At 39.0% G+C, this 18,235-nt stretch overlaps 1 protein-coding gene across 2 annotated transcripts in view; it reads right to left on the reverse strand.

Annotated features, from left to right (window-relative positions):
- CTNND2 (catenin delta 2) overlaps positions 1-18,235 on the reverse strand; it is a 933,204-nt gene that overhangs the window by 870,814 nt on the left and 44,155 nt on the right. The gene's annotated exons all lie outside the window — the stretch shown is intronic.

The raw sequence follows: 18,235 nt of genomic DNA on the forward strand, positions 1-18,235 counted from the left end.
TTTGACTCTATTTGGATCAATAAAATCAGAAAAAAACTCATTTTTTTTCCAGGGGTGGTTTCTTTGATTTTCTTTAACAGAACCAGGTTTTTAAAGGAAAAATAAAATACTATATTATCTGTACTAGCACAGAAAATCTTAACAATGGTTTGATCGACCTTCAAATTATAAAATATAAGTACCCCAAAGTGTTTCAAACACTGCTGTCTTTAAGATAACAATTTAGATTCAAAAGAATTCAGTCTGAGTCCCAGTTCTCATCAAGCTCAATCTGTTTATGAGACTTTAGTTCACTCATCATTTACCAAGGCATTGGCTGTTGTACTTATTCCTCCAGCTTTTACTTCCCATATTCCACATTTCTATGTAAATAGAAGGGAAAAAATGACTTCCCATTTAACTAACTAAAGCCCATGCATATTTATTTTAATAAAATAGGTGTTATTCAGGGATGAAAATCTTTACAGAAACTTTTAACACAGGTTTCTAAGAAGTCTGTGTGATAGCTCCCTGAAGACTTTTTAAAGTTTATAAATCGATCTAACGTGAGTGCATTGCGAATATCTTGAAGGGATGGATAGACTAAAAAATACATACACACACACACACACACACACACACACACACACACACACACACACTGCTTGCCAGATTTTGAAGACTAATAATGCAACCTCTAAAGCCAAATTAGGATTCACATTTGTAGATTCCCATTAAAATGAAAGCAACCATCAGTTATATTTACTTCATCCCATTCTGAAAATTGGAAAATAGTTTATAGCATAAAATAACTCTGGCATTAGTTTTACAAAAAGTTACACAGGGCCAGGCGTGGTGGCTCAAGTCTGTAATCCCAGCATTTTGGGAGGCCGAGACGGGCAGATCACGAGGTCAGGAGATCGAGACCATCCTGGCTAACACGGTGAAACCCCGTCTCTACTAAAAAAATACAAAAAAAAAATAGCCGGGTGAGGTGGCGGGCGCCTGTAGTCCCAGCTACTCAGGAGGCTGAGGCAGGAGAATGGCGTGAACCCGGGAGGCGGAGCTGGCAGTGAGCTGAGATCCAGCCACTGCACTCCAGCCTGGGTGACAGAGCAAGACTCCCTCTCAAAAAAAAAAAAAAAAAAAATTTTACACAGAAGTTCTGGCATATCACAGAACTTTGTTTCTAATCACAAAATAATGAATTCAGGGAGCACCTATTGTTTAATTTGAACTCTTTTATAGGTACCATGTATATTCTGTTGCCAGCATTTTGTTGAATTGATTTTTTAAAATCTCAATAACTAGCTCATTTTTCTAATCAATCACTGTATTTGGCTGGCAAACTACTTTCTTCCTAGCAAACTTCATATATAGTAAGTCACGTTAATATTTTTAACCAAGCTTCAGAGCAAGTGTCTGAGTTGAATTTGGATGTCCTGAGGTTGGCTATACATAAAGGCAGGAAGGTAAAGATCAGGGAGTTAGCCCCTTAATTGACTGGGGGAGGAGGGACAGGGGGTCAGGGAGCCATCATTTTCACGAACAGGAGCTAGCATGTGACTGTAACTGGAGTCCCTTAGTGTATCATGGCAAGAAACCTGACTCTCCAGTGGCTACTAGCCGAGGACACCTTAGGAAGCCACAGCTATGTTAAGACAGCAGCTTCAACGTGGAAATCAGGTTTCTACCATCAACTTTTAGGACATGAAATAGCCAGGACCTGAATGCTTGTCTTAGCACCATTTTGAATGTGATCTGCCAGTCAACTTTATAAAATCAGGGTCTAAACATGTTGTTTTCTTTTTTTATTAACTACTATATCACTTGCCCCAGCACAATACTTTAATGACTATTTTTAAATGAAAAAGTAAATCTCACCTACTCCATGGTGATGGATATGGACTATATTATAATGGCCTCCCAAAATTCACAGCATCATAACCCCCAGTACATCAGAATGTGACCTTATTTGGAAACAAAGGCATAGCAGATGTAGTTACTTAAGATGAGGTCATACTGGAGTAGCAAAGGCTTCTAGTCCAATATGACTAGTGTCCTTAAGAAAAGGAGCACCACGTGAAGATGAAAACAGAGCTTGGAGTGAAGACACAAAAGCCAAGAAACAGAAAAGGGAACTGCTAGGGAACTACCAGAAACCTGGAAGAACAGATTCTCCCTCACAACCCTTAAAGAGACACCTTGGTCTTTGACTTCCATCTCCAAAACTATGTTTCTATTAATTAATCCACTCAGTGTGCAATGCTTTGTTACAGAAGGCCTAGCACGCTAATACAATCGTCAAGACGATCTATGGCTTGATATTACACACAAGTCATGGAAAGTTTAAATCTGAATAAAATCAATAAAATATCAAGGCTAAGAAAGGAATTTTTCAAGGGATGGGTTGCACTATATTTAATGTTTGAGTCCGTGATAAATTGTGACTAGTCTATATTTAGAAAAGCATAAATGCATAAAATAAATCAAATCAAGACATCTAAAATGTAACCCCTGTGAGAAAGAGAAACTTTGATTTGTACTTTGACACATCCCTGGAACATAAATCACACCTTAGCACATTATGGCCACAAACCATAATGATTTTTAAATGAATGAATGGCTAATGCAGAGAAGAAATATTCCAAATACAGGAGCAAATTGGAGAACTTGCTTAATGAAACATTAAAAACTCAAAATCCAAACCAGAAATAAGGTATAAAAAAATCTTTTCTAACTATTTCTATTTGGACAATTTTGTCATTGTTGTATTAAGTGAATGTCAGCCAATTAAAACAGAAATATTAATGGAAAAATTAGAAATATGGCATATAGGTTGTCAGTTTGATAAAAATGCAAGTACAATAACATTTTCAACATTTCAACAAACTATCAATTTTTAGCTTCATACTGTACAGATGGCAAAGGTGCTGTGTTTTTAAGCAACAATTAGAAGTAACTGTATATCCACATATAGAAGAATGAAACCAGACCCCTGTCACCATATACAAAAATCAACTCTAAATAGATAAAAGACTTAAATGTAAGACCTAAAACTATGAAATTAGTTGAAGAAATCATAGTGGATCAATGCTTCATGAATTTCAACTGGACAATCTTTTTTTGTAATAAGATCTCCAAAGCAGAGGCAACAAAAGCAAAAATAGACTAATGGGATTACCTCAAACTCAAAAGCTTCTGAACAGCAAAGTAAACAATAAAATGAAGAGACACCCTACAGAACAGGAGAAAGTATCTGCAAAATATGCATCTGACAAGGGGCTGATATCCAGAACTTATAAGGAACTCAAACAATTCAATAGCAAAAAGAAGCAAATAATCTGATTTTAAAATGGTCAAAAGACCCAAATAGACATTTTGCAAAACAAGATATGAAAATGGTTAATAGACATACAAAAAAAATCAACATCACTAATCCCCAGATAAATGCAAATCAAAATCACAATGAGGTATCACCTCACCCCAGTTAGAATGGCTATTATCAGAAAGACAAAAAATAACAAATGCTGGCAAGAATGCAGAGAAAGCGAACTTAGTACATTGTTGGTAGGAATGTAAATTAGTTCAGCTATTACAGAAAACAGTATGAAGGTTCCTCAAAAAATTAAAAATAGAACTATGGTATGATCTAGCACTCTCATTACTGGGTGTATATCCAAAGGAAATAAAATCAGTATGTCAAAGATTACATATATATATGTGTGTGTGTGTGTGTGTGTGTGTGTGTGTGTGTATGTATACATGCAATCAGTTTGACATACTGATTTTATTTCCTATATATATATATACACACACACACACGCATACCCATGTTTACTGCAACAGTATTCACAATAGCCAAGATACAGAAATGAATCTAAAAGTCATCTACAGATGAATGGATAAAGAAAATGTGATATATACACATATGCACAATGGAATACTATTCAGCCATAAAACTGAAAGAAATCCTGTTATTTGCAGCAACACAGATGAGTCTGGAGGACATTACGTTAAGTGAACCAATCCAGGCACAATAAAACAAATACGGCATGATCTCTCACTCATTTGTAGAATCTAAAAATGTAGACTTCATAGAAGTAGACAGTAAAATAGTAGTTGCCAGAGGCTGGGAAGGAGGAGGAAGAGGGAGGTATCAGGAGAGGTTGGTCAGTAGTTATAAAATTATAGTTAGACAAGAAGAATAAGTGTTGTGTTCTACTGCACAGTAGGGTGACCACAGCAAGTAACAATGTAGTATATATTTCAAAATACTAGAAGACTTTGAATGCTGTCACCATAAAGAAATGATAAATGTTTAAGGTGCTGAATACGATAATTACTCTGCTTTGTTCATTATACTATGTATACATGCATTGAGACATCACAGTATACCCCATGAATATGTATAATTATATGTGTCAATTATAAATTTTTAAAAACTAAATTTAAAAAGAAATTAACTATGTGAAACAATGTGGAAATAGATATTGAAATTTTTAAATAAGAAGCATAATTACAACAACATATCTACATATACTTTCATTAATGAATTACTTGTGGCTTATATTGTCAAGTGTCAAATAGAAAAATCTTTCAATTACAATAGCAATTATGCTAAAAACCGGACATTGTTTAGAATTATGTTAAAAAGTTATTTAATGCTTATTTTAATATATTTTAAAATACCAATGAGAATCCTAAATTCCTATAGTAACAACAATTTTCCATACTTCCACACATAATTTTCATAGACTTTTCTCCCTTGCAAGACAAAAGTTTGCCCCCATTCTTTCAACTTTAATTTGTTTTATTCAACAATGAATATTAAAATATTTACCAAATTACTTCCTTGTGTTTATGGGAGAAAAACTATAACCTGGTCTAAAAAAGTATGTCTTTCAAGAAAAAAAAAATAAAGATATCCAGTTTCAAATTATTTTTATTATAGTTAGGCATGTACAAATACAGCTAGGCTAGAAGTCCTTAAGTTTACAGAAACTACACACTTACAAAATGCAAAATTATAAAATAAATGTAAAAAAATAGTAAAATAAATAAAATTCTAAATAACAGCATTAATATAGTGTGTTGGATGTTGTAGCTTGGGAAAGTTACCAGGCCTAACGTGAATTTGGGGCTGACTGGTAATGGCCTTCATGAATGTCCTAAGCCTACATCATGCTGTGCTCCACACTGTTGGTTCAGGCTATGTCTTCCACATGCAAAGCTTCTGGTAAAGAGCTTCTATACACATAGCTCCACCTGTAATGACTCTAGGTGCTCGGGGAGGCATATGGTATACGTGGATCATGTATCATGTGAGTCAAATCCTGACCCAAACCTGCTAGGTCAGAATATTTCGTTCTCTTGTCCAGGATGATTTCCATGAGATTCAGGCTAGATCAGGCTAAGTGAATCCTTAACAGTCTTTTGGAACCATCAGGAAAAAGTATATTCTTCCCTATGGCTGCTCAACTCCTAGCATGTATACTTGGAGCTCCCACTGACATATTGACACTACTTGTAAAGAGCCTGCTAAAGATGAACGTAGTAAAGAAGAAAGCAGAACTACTAGACAGTGTATTGATCCATTTTCATAAAGACATACCCGAGACTAGGTAATTTATTAAGAAACAGAGGTTTAATGGACTCACAGTTCCACATGGCTGGGGAGGGCCCACAATCATGGCAGATGGCAAAAGGCACGTCTTATAACGCAGCAGGCAAGAGAGAGAAAGAACCAAGTGAAGGGGTTTCCCCTTATAAAACTATCAGATATCGTGAGACTTACTACCATGAGAACGGTATGGGGGAAACTGCCCACATGACTCAATTATCTCCCACCAGGTCCCTCCCACAACATGTGGGAATTATGGGAGCTACAATTCAAGATGAGATTTGGGTAGGGACATGGCCATATCAGACAGAAAGAGAAAAAATGAGCTATGACCAGTAGAACGTGGGGACAGAGCAAATCTCTAGCATTTTTTCTAAGGAGAGTCTGTAAATTCCACATTTCCTATTACTCCAGGTTAAGTTCATTTTCCATGATTTGTAAAGGGAGTCCCAACTAATCAGAAAACTACCACTGGCTGTCAGTGATATGTCCAGATTAAAGAACTGGTTCATCTGGGGGTGTGGTTTAGGTAGTGAGCACACTGCCCTTGACTGGAAAGGTAGGTATTCACTATCTGTTAAGAAAGTGGCTGTTAAACTCCTGTCTATGTATCTCAGACCACAGGGTGGAGGGTTTGAGGACTTGACAAAGTGTGCCAGATGATTCTCATGGCCTTTTGTAGATTTCTCCAAAGAACAGGCAGTCTTACATCCAGACTGGCACAGTGAGAAACAGAGAGAAAAGAAAATAAATATCTAACCACAGTGGCACATTCTGCCCATGGCCAGGAACCCAGAATGGCTGAGTAGGAAAACCATGAGCCTTGCAGGGTTGAAAGCCAAATCTAATCCAAGGCTCAGACCTCCTTTTCCAGCAATCTGCCTATAAGGTAGGAGGTTTAAAATACACCCAGCACTCCACTGATGGGTGCAGCAAACCACCATAGCATGTGTATACCTATGTAACAAACCTGCACGTTCTGCACCTGTATCCCAAAACTTAAAGTATAATAAAAAAAATGGAATAATATTAAATAAAATTACTATAAAAAAGGAAGTACAGCCAGTGGCTGAGGAGAAGGGATATAGGTGGAAGATGAGCTGAGGTGCTAATACAGAGCTCTCATGCATCCTCTAAGTCCAAAGGCACATGAACACCATCGTGGAAAGATGTTTCACTCCACTCCACCCAAAACTCCGTGGAAATGAGAAATATAAATGAAAAAACTAGGCTAAAATTTTGTGGCAAATTAAAAATGATGAACGTATTTTGTAAAGACAAATATATTCCCTAGATATGAAATTCCAAGGTAATAAGTAATAAAGTAGCTACTAACAAACAATCAACTTCGCATTGATATAGAAAGTATGGACTTATCTGCATTATTTATACTAAATATATAGCTTTATTTCTTTTATGAATACTAGTATTATTTCTACTTCCCATTTTCAATAAATTATTAAATTGGCAGGAGACATTGTATTGGAGAATGAGAAAAAAGGCAATTATGATTAATAAAAAATATTTCTTAAAAAAATAATGGGAGTTCTTTTCTTCATTTATTTTCAAATCCATTCGCTACTGAGTTAAACAAAGATAATAACACCCAGAGTGCCAATCCAAAATCACAGCATGCACTCACACATATTTGCATCTCATTAATGAAAAACAAAAGTTTCTATTTGAAGTACATTTTGTACTATCCAATATAAACTTCCCTGTAGTTCGAACATAGTATTAATTTATAAAGTAAATAAATATCGGAAGCTTCCACATTTACTGTGATAGGGAACTTCATGTGTCTACTTGGCTAGGGCATGGAGCCCAGCTGCTTGGTCAAGCACATGTTTAGATATTGCTGTGAAGGTGTTTGTGAATTTGATGAATATTTACAATCAGCTAACTTTAAGTAAAGCAGATCACCAGGCTTAATGTTGTGGGCCTCATCCAATCAGCTAAAGAACTTAAGAGAAAAGACAGAGGTTCCCCAAATCAGAATTCTCCTCAAGACTACAACATAAATGCCCTGTTTGAGTTCCCAACCTACTGGCCTGTCCAGCAGATTTCAGACTTCCTACAGCAGCAGCATCACTACCTGAATTTCCTGCCTGTCAGCTGGCCCCATAGCTTTTTGACTTTCCAGGCCCCATAGCTATATGAGCCAATCCTTAAAATAATATTCGTATTATCTCTCTCTCCAATGTGTGTGTGTGTGTGTGTGTGTTGTTTCCCTAGAATGAATTTCTCTTATTAGAATAACATTTAAACGCCCCCAAAATGATCTTGGCTGAAACACTACCTTTCAGGAGAAGAAAGGTCTTCACGCTGCATGATTGAAAGAAATGGTACAGAGTCTGTTTTCTCAGCCCTAGTTATTTCCTAGAGGAATTTGCTGACTTTACTCTGTGGCCTGAAGGGAACTGGTCTCACCCACGTGCAGTCCACAGGAGCAGCGGGCTTCACGCAGCTTTGTTCATTAACACAGGGCCTGTTTGGAAATCCTACTTTTAAAGTCATTAAACCACGCCTACCCAGGGCTTCTTCACAGAAGTGCTGGATTCTGCCTGTAGTACTGAGTCACAGGCAATCATGTTTGTATTTTGGAGAGTTTGCTTGGCCTGTGTGCTGCTGCCAAGGCTCTACATAGGCAATGGCCAATTCCATTTGTGATTTTGGTAAACACAGTATGTTTCATAAGGTGCTGGTGGTAAAAGTAAATCCAAAATTCTAAGCTTTGATATTCAAAATCCTAGCCAGAACCAGTTATTTATATTTTAATCAGCAGTTAGGGCAGAGGGCAGCTAAATGCAGTCGATGCTTTCTAGAAAAGGCAAATAAAAGATTTTGAGTATAATTGCTAGTCATTCAGTCATGGAATACTTTCTCCTCCCACCTCAAGTCAGCTACAAGCTTACCTTCACCTTCTATCTCCTGTTTCCTGTTACACATTTACTATTAACTTACGTCTCTTAACCACGCCACCTCTTCAGTCACACCCAACGGCATTTATTGTTTCTTCCCCCTTGTTCCTACCTTTCAGACTCTTCGGCTTTCATCAGATATTTTCCAGCTCCCACTGTAGGCCATGGTATCACACTCAGCCCCAAGAATGCCACAGGAATGTCACCCAGAGACTGACCTCAAAATGCTCACAGTAAAGCCATTCATTTTAACCAAAGGTGATTATTCTAAGTCTGAGATTTTTTTAAGTGCATTCTTAAAATTAGAAAAAAAAAATCCACAATCCTTGCTTAATTAATTATAGATGAAACATGGTCAGCACAATGCCAAATCACTATATTCCTACCTTGATCCTAAGTGATGGTCTAATGGCAGTAAGGAACAAATGGCAAGAAACAGGAGAGAACTGAGGATGATATTGCGAGAAAACTTGAGTAAACATAACATTTGGGGACACTTCTATATGACGTGAAGGAAATCCCAACTGTGACAGTATCACTGGCCAAAGAAATAGGTACCAGTCAGGGTGATCCAAACAGTATCCAGTTCGAAAATACACATTTCATGAAAAGATACTGTACACTCACAGGGAAAACCTCAAAGTTTCTGTTTACATGCAGTGGGACACAGTCTCCTAGATCCTGGAATTATAGTGACTGACCCTTCAGAAACAGAAACAAGCAGGTAAGAAATGTAATAGAGCAACCAAATATATGTATTTGAATTACTTGTTCATAGAAGACCCAATTAATTATTCAGCAAAAAGAAAAGAGGCAGCTGGAAATGAACAATAGGAAACCAATTTGATAATGGGTTTGCCCTTATGTGTGCACTTTACCAGCTAGAAAGTCCAAGTGATCTGTCTGAGAATTACTCTTTCTCTCTCCTTTGATTGTCTTTTACTTACCTGTTTCTCTGTGTCTCTCTTTTGATGTTTTTCTCTTTCTTTTTAAACCTCTTCCAAATAAAAGAATCACATTCAAACCTCAGAAGATTAATCAAAGCCTGTCAACATTGGAAAACACACACATTTCTGGGAAGAATCTACCTAGTTGCAGATGGCTCCCCATCTTCTCACCAGGTCTCCTGCGCTAGGAAAACTCGCTCTCTCTCTCTCATCACTCTGCCAAAACTGCTTTACTCAAGCTCCCCAAGGACCATCCTCTTTCTAAAGCTGGGGACAATTTTTAGACCTTCTTTCTTCACCTTCCTGCAGCATTTGACAGGTGGAGGCACAGCCAAGCTCTTCCTGGGTCTTTGAGTTTGGCTTCATGAACAGCATTCTCTGCACGTTTTCTTCCTACTTCACTGGCCACTTCTCACTCTTCTGTTGTTTCCCCCCTCTCCCTGACATCCCAATCACGTTCACCCCGGGGCTCAGTGGTCTTACCTCCTCCTCTGTATTTACACTCACTTTCTCAGAGATCTCACCCAGTCTGGTGACTTTAAATATCACCCATACACTGATGAATCTCAGGTCACTCCCCCCACCGGGACCTTGACTCCTAGATCCACCTGCCTACTGAGCCACTGCCACCTAGATCCACTGAGAGCTGGGTGCCCCAGAGGCCTTGGTGAACTTGAAATTCATCTCAAGTTCATCCACCTCTCAGACCTGCCCCACTCACCTCCTTCTCCTACTCATTTGGTGCCAATTGCATCCCTCAGAGTTTCTGAGGCCGAAAAGCTTGGCAGTCATTCTTAACTCAGCCTTTTCTCTCCCATTATACACCTAATCCACCAGGTAACTCCGTTGATTCTACCTTCTAGATAGGTACAGAGTTGAGTCACTTCTTGCCACCTCCATTGTTCTCTCCTCCTAGTCTGAGCCGCCATCATGTGTCATTTAGATTGACAACACCATCTCTGAACTGGTCTCACCGTGTCCACCAGTGCTCTCCTGCAGTCTGTTCTCTACAGATTCATCAGACTGATCCAAGTCTACGTCAGATCACGTCACTTCTTGGCTCAAAACCGTCCATGATAAAGAAGGTCCTGGAAAACCTGACTGAGCATTCATTCTCCTAAGTATCCTCCCACTATTCTCCTTCCAGCCACACTGTCCTCCTTGTTGTTCCCAAAGCACACTCAGCACACTGCCACGGGTGGCCCGTTGTGCCCGCTGCTCTCTGGGCCTGGACCTGTCTTTTCAAAGCCAGCATCACAGCTAACTCCCTCACCTCCTTTACTTCCTTTTTTTTTTTTTTTTTTTTTTTTGAGACGGAGTCTCGCTCTGTCACCCAGGCTGGAGTGCAGTGGCCGGATCTCAGCTCACTGCAAGCTCCGCCTCCCGGGTTTATGCCATTCTACCTCCTTTACTTCTTAAGTGTCAGTTCTACATAATTATCCAACATAAAAGTTCAACTGCATTGCTTTTGCCTGGAATCCTTTCTCCCCAACCTTCCTCTACTTTTGTTTTCCATGGCACTTATCAACAGCTAACACACAATTTACTCATTTCTGTTTGCTGTTTATTGTCACCCTCCTGAACAGCTGGGCACCAAATCCTTGTCAAGCAGACACTTAAAATTACCTATCACAGTAAATGTGGAAGCTTCCGATATTTATTTACTTTATAAATAAATAGTATGTTCGAACTACAGGGAAGTTTGTATTTGTTCTGTGATATATTCCAAGCATCCAGAAGAATGCCTGGCTCAAAGAAAGAGCACAGTAAAAACTTGTTGAGTAAGTGAATACTCAAAACTCTAATTTGAGAACTGTATCCAATATTTGCAAAATCTCTCCTACAGCTTATAGAAGGTATATATTCCATCTTAATACAAGTATCGAACATGCAGTAAAATCAATTCTGAACTGGGAATTCAAACCCTGGGTTTGAACCTGGATCTCGTTCTAATGATTCGGCCGTGAAGTAGTTCTTCGACCTTCCTGAGACTCAGTTCTTTACCTGTAAAATCAGGATAATGTTTAGCAGTTTTTGTTGTTGTTTTGGTTTTTAAAACCAAATATGATGATGCATGTAAAACTATAAATTCAGAAAAGCAAGATCATCTGATAAGAGGCCCCACTATCCTCTTCTAAACTGGGCCATTTGTGGTGCGCTGTCATTTTTCATAAAGCAAGTGATAAAAATATTCTGTAACTCTAATGTGCAGCTGCACTCACAGACCAAAATAAATCTGATTAAGACACAGTTCCTTAAAGAGTGATGGTTACTTGAGTTTTTGCAATCAAGCATAAAAAACCTGTAATGCCGGAGGGCAGCCTTAAACCAGGGATTAGCTGGAGATGCCAAAAGGATTTGTGGAAAAGGCATCAACCCACAGGTTGAAACAAGGACAGCAGCATCTTATGTTACCTAGGGAGATACCAAAGGATGGTGGTGAAGTGTGTGAGCTCCTGAGCCAGACTCACCAAGTTTGAATCCTAGTTCCCCTACTTTTTCTGTGTGTATAACCTTGGACCAGTGAACTAACCTCCCCTCATTGGAAAAACAGAGACAAATTGTAGGATTAGCATGAGGATTAACGGAGCTACCATCTAGGATGCGCTATGATGTGTGTTCAACAGAAATTCCTTTGGGCAAACTAGGGTGGGAAAATTCAAGAAGAGTTTAGTGTGTACATCCAAAGGTGAAAGCATTTTCCCTTTCAATCAAATAAAGACCAATGGAGAGGAGATCTGTAAGCACCTTACTGATGAAAAACAAAATCTCAAGATAAAAAGGTATATGAAATACACACAACTAAAAGCCACTTTTAACTCATCTTGAGATTATTCAGAGATTAAGTGTTCTTGAACTCAGTCACTTTAGAAGAGTCAGAGACTTCTGGTCACCCTGCATAGAGGTGCCCTAAATGAGGTTCTGATGCAGAGACATTCACAACACCTGGCAACCTCTCAGACACGTGCATTCTTAGGCCTCACCACAGACCTAATAAATCAGAAACTCTGGGCCCCAGACCTAGAAATTTTTTTTTTTTTTTTTTCCGAGACGGAGTATTGCTCTGTCGCCCAGGCTGGAGTGCAGTGGCCAGATCTCAGCTCACTGCAAGCTCCGCCTCCCAGGTTTACACCATTCTCCTGCCTCAGCCTCCCGAGTAGCTGGGACTACAGGCGCCCGCCACCTCACCTGGCTAGTTTTTTGTACTTTTTAGTAGAGACGGGGTTTCACCATGTTAGCCAGGGTGGTCTCGATCTCCTGACCTCGTGATCCGCCCGTCTCGGCCTCCCAAAGTGCTGGGATTACAGGCTTGAGCCACGGCGCCCGGCCCAGACCTAGAATTTTAACAAGCTTTCTAGATGATGGGGATGGAGGTCAAAGTCTGCAAACCACTGCCCTAAGCCATCAACTCCAAGAGAGAATAAAGGATATTGCCAGATAATTGAACTTGACTCTTCACTGCTTTATCTATGTTACTCGTTTTAAAGTGTGGTTGCAAGAAAAGGCTTTGAGAAAGCACTGAATGAATACTATGTGCATTAAGAAACTGTGGTTAGTTTAGTAGGGCACAAAATTTTCAACTCACAAATATCTATTCAGCATTTATTATGTATAAGCCACCATGCCATAAACTGGGAGAGACAAAAAGAATAAAACATGGACCTTGCCCCCTGGGAGTTTATAATATTATAAGGTATTCAGATAAAGAAAGAATGAACAGAAATACAAAGCAAAATATATTTTCTGCTTTCCCAACTAAGACATGGAGCAAAGTTCTGGAATACTGACTACACAAGGCAAGATCAGAACAGCAGCTCATCCGGCATGGCCAGAGGGAACAAGGTAAGAAGGGACGCTGTGGAAGGGGAGGCTGATGGGAAATTGGGAGTGAGTGTCATCTGAAGGAGTGTGGCCTTTATCACTTTTTCAGCACCAAGTTGCTGAAGGCTTTTGCAAAAGGCTGTGTTTCTCTGTATTTGACAAATTCGGCTCAGGATGATAGTTTAGTATAAATCTAAGTGTCAAAGTTAGAAAGAGGCTAGACACAGGAAGAAAAGGCAACTGTCCAGAAAAGGAAGGTGGCAGGGAAGAAATGGAAGTAAAAAGTGCAAAACAGAGGACAGAATATGAAAGGGCATCAGGAACTACAGTGGCAGAATGAATTACCAGATAAGTCAAAACTAAAAAGAACTAAAAAGAACACCAGAAAATGCATCTCCCTTCAACATGAATGTGGTTTGTGATATGATTCACTTACTGGTAACATGGCTGAATCTGAGCTATCTATAATATTTTTTAAAAATGTACTTGGACCAGAATAAATCTGAACCTTATGTGATGAGTTCCTGGCACAAGAAATAAAACCGAAATCACAGCAGTCTAGAGTGTGAAAGCAATATGGGTGGTTTTGGAAATCCCTTTAATAATTACGTAAGATTATTTATTTTCAAAATTATCAAATTCCCAAACAACACACTTAAATAGTTGAAATTAGTGCATGCAGACATATCAATGTCCAATAAGCTGATTTGAGACCATGCATTTAAAAAAATTCACATACTTCACATTAGATATCCGAGCTTAAAATCCACTCTTACACCACTGACATCAGGATTAGATTCCTAAATTATACAGTCCATACTAAATAATAAAAACATTGGTTTTCACAGTTCAATTTCCCCTACTCTCACATGGTTAATCTGAATCCAACACAAGAAAAGAGACAGAGGAATGGTGCTTCCTGTGGAGCAAACCTTTGAAAAGCACCCGGGATGAGGAGGATGTGCCAGCCATATCAAGGTACAAAGCTCTGGCAAAGACGTTTGCAGGAGGAATGTATGGCGAAACAAAGGCACTGAGGCAGCAACAAGCCTTGTTTGTACAAGAAACAAAAACAGCAATGAGGCTGGAGCACAGCAGTCAATGAGGGTGTGTTAGCAGGCCATGGTAAAGATGAGCTCCCTCCTGCACAAGAGCCAGACAGGCTGTGAGCAAGAGGACAATATGATCTGATGGCCCTTCACTGATGAGTTTATACCTGTGTCCTAATGAGGCCTGCAAATCTTGTCATTTGGACCCAGAATAATGCTCAAAGCTCTTGACTCATAAGGGTATCTATGATCTTTGGGGTCAATAAACAGAAGAGCTGACATATATTAAGTACGGGTTAACCTAGTTAGTGTCATATTTAATAAATTTGAGCTGAGCTACAAATGTGCATATTTGATCAGGGACTACCTATGCTATTAAAGAAAAATATCTTCTCTATGAGAGAAATTATGCCTCCCTGCTCTATAATGTGTTTTGTGAACGTGCATGAGCATCGAAGAAAAGGAAGAATACACGACATGATATACTATGATTTCAACACAAACCTTCCAGCCAGGATCCACAAGAGGCTGACAAGGTCTGCCCACGATCAGGATGGCCGTGAAATAGAAAAGAGAACTTCAGATAGGAACTACAGAAATTGTGGGTTCCTTAGGGGCCTATAGCTAAGCTGGCACTCCTTACGGCATATGTTTGGAGGTTGGACTTACTACCTCAAAATGACTGTGATCAAATGAAATTACAGATGATGTGGCTTCAACCCAGCCATGGACCATTTTTTAAAAATAACTTTATATGGGGATTGCTTGTGCTTATTTTTCACTCTTGTTTCCCTCTAGTTTTAATTTGATGTTTCTTCTGATCAATCCCTAGACACCTTCTTAAACACCTTCCACGACATTGGGTTCTATTGAGTTAATAACAAATATAGCTGGCTAAGTTGGTTTTATATAATATTGCCTTATAAATGGTGTCAATATACATGCACACAAAGAAACTCCCACAATTTTACAGGCAAATAGCCAGTCGACAGGAATGGGGTGAGGGGGTCGAAGGTTGGATGACAGAAAGAACTTTAAGTGTTTGTAAGGTAACTAAACCCAAAATTGCTGTCTGCAAATGTATGATTATAATACAATCAATAAAATAGCAAATCTGTCCTATTCCTTGTAGTTTTACCCACTATATTGCTCCACATGAACCCTACAGAGAACTTAACTGATATATGTATCATGGATGCATATTCTTAGCCCCAAAGCATTAATTATTGTTACTATCCACGTTTAATCAAATAATAAAACAACAAGAATAAGTAAGAATAGGCCAGGCGCAGTGGCTCACACCTGTAATCCCAGCACTTTGGGAGGCTGAGGCAGGCGGATCACGAGGTCAGGAGATCAAGACCATCCTGGCTACAACGGTGAAACCCTGTCTCTACTAAAAATACAAAAAACTAGCCGGGCGAGGTGGCGGGCTCCTGTAGTCCCAGCTACTTGGGAGGCTGAGGCAGGAGAATGGTGTGAACCCGGGAGGCGGAGCTTGCAGTGAGCCGAGATCGCGCCACTGCACTCCAGTCTAGGCAACAGAGCAAGACTCCATCTCAAAAAAAAAAGAAAATAATAAAAATAATAAGTAAGACTAAAACAACAACAGTAAAACTAGCTAATATGTCACAAACTTATATACACTTTCCCCAAGTTAAATGCTTTACATGTGTTATCTTGTTAATTGGAAAAACCCAGTGAAGTAGGTTCTATGATGGTCAAGTCACAAAGCTAATGGCTGGAATCAAGCCTGAACTCAGGCCCACACTGAATCACTACAAGAACATCTCCTTCGGGACTGTCTGCTAAGACACGGCTCATGCTCCTTTCCTGTATGGAGTCTTCACTCTCCTTTAACACTGACATCTCCTTCCTATGAATGACTGAAGCAGTTCCTTTCTGTGCCATTATGTGTTATGCTTAACACATGGTGCCTTGTTTCATAATTTGCACTATCACCACAGGTGTTAAATTCCACATGCAGACTTTCACATGGTCACAGATCTAGAAGAACAAAACAAAATACGGTAAATGACAACGAAAATAGAAATTAAAATATCTTCCCATCAATCATCAACGCTGATGATTATATTATAGGAAAAATAAATAGCCAGTTCTTGGAAGAAAACAAGTTCACGCATCATCTGGTCCCCCTATATGTCTACACGGCTCTGGGGGACCTCTATCAGTCATCTTCCTGCTGCCCACTACTTGCTTTCAATACAGGGAAGGCCCTAGAGACTTTGAACATGATTTCCACAGAACAGTCTCCTATTCTTACCCTTAGTAACTGCTGTTCATCTATGAGAGCCACCTACATGACTGTAACTCGCACACACCGCACACATTAGCCTTTGTCTCAATGCTCTCTCCTCCAGATCCTGCTTTCTTACCACTTAACCTTTTTCTCAGTAGCAAAATTTGTTCATTAATGGGGTAAAATCAGTGTCCCCAGAAAACTCTGAGCACCACAAGGGCAGGTACCATACCTATTTTGTATTCAGCACTCTTTCCTTAACACCTATACTTACCACAGTATGAGCACACTACAGGGCCTACCAGATATAGACTGAAAGATCCCTCCCCATCCCTTTATTTGCCATTTATTTAAAGAACTGGCAAAATAAGGGAGAAAAAATAATACAGTTGAATTGTTACTGTACTTTTTACAACTGTCAATCATACATTCATTCATCATAACAACTGTGATCAATCGGATTAACTATCTAAAATATTTAAGGTTCAATTGGTTTATGCTACAATTAAACATGTGAAAACTCAAAAATTTTATCAGACAATAAATTTGAAGTACAACTCCATTCAAAAGCTAGATCTGAGCTAGATCTGCCTTGTAAGTTGTGAGTTTCTATTCTGCCAGTAAATGCCAGGGGAAGAGTGATTCTATCAGTGTTTTAGCATTTCCACTTCAATTTTCCATGAAAAGAGAAATTGCAGCACCACCAAAAATAAAGAAGAACTGCTACTTCTTACAACCAATTATTGTTCTAAAGCGTATTTACATAAGCAGTGTTCTTACTCTATTTTACTTGCTCACTCACACTGAAATTAACTAGCAGGTGATTTTATTAAGTATTACATGCTATTGTGATATTTTTGAGTCCTTGAATGACATGAATGTATAGACAGCATATGTATAATAAACAAAGCTTTTTTTTTTTTTTTTTTTTTTTTTTTTTTTTTTTTTGAGACGGAGTCTCGCTGTGTCGCCCAGGCTGGAATGCAGTGGCCGGATCTCAGCTCACTGTAAGCTCTGCCTCCCGGGTTTTTACGCCATTCTCCTGCCTCAGCCTCCCGAGTAGCCGGGACTACAGGCGCCCGCCACCTCGCCCGGCTAGTTTTTTGTATTTTTTAGTAGAGACGGGGTTTCACTGTGTTAGCCAGGATGGTCTCGAAATCCTGACCTCGTGATCCGCCCGTCTCGGCCTCCCAAAGTGCTGGGATTACAGGCTTGAGCCACCGCGCCCGGCCAATATAAAGCATTTTCAAAATAGAGATGGTTTGTAACCAGGATTTACTGGCCATAAAAATATTTTAATCTCATGATGAATTTGTCTATTGAGAGGTATTACATCTTTTAAGCAAAATAGCACCCACATTTTCCATACACAATGCTTTTTACAGATTTACTAATGTTTCAACCACTGGACAATTCTGTAATCACATTTGCTGGACAACTCCCTTTTTAGTAAACTGTAAAGCTCAGTTGTAAATGCTGTTGTTTTATTAATATTTTGTAGCATTTTAAAAGATACGTAATCCCTAATGTTTAACACAGAGGTTTAGAACCAGTTCTCTGTTAGAGCTAAGTACTGTTAAGCTCATCTGTAAATTTTACCATTTTAGTATCTTAATTGGATTTCTGGCAATTAT

The sequence above is a fragment of the Macaca mulatta genome, chromosome 6 (assembly GCF_049350105.2).
Source record: "Macaca mulatta isolate MMU2019108-1 chromosome 6, T2T-MMU8v2.0, whole genome shotgun sequence".
In the NCBI taxonomy this organism is placed as follows: Eukaryota; Metazoa; Chordata; class Mammalia; order Primates; family Cercopithecidae; genus Macaca; species Macaca mulatta.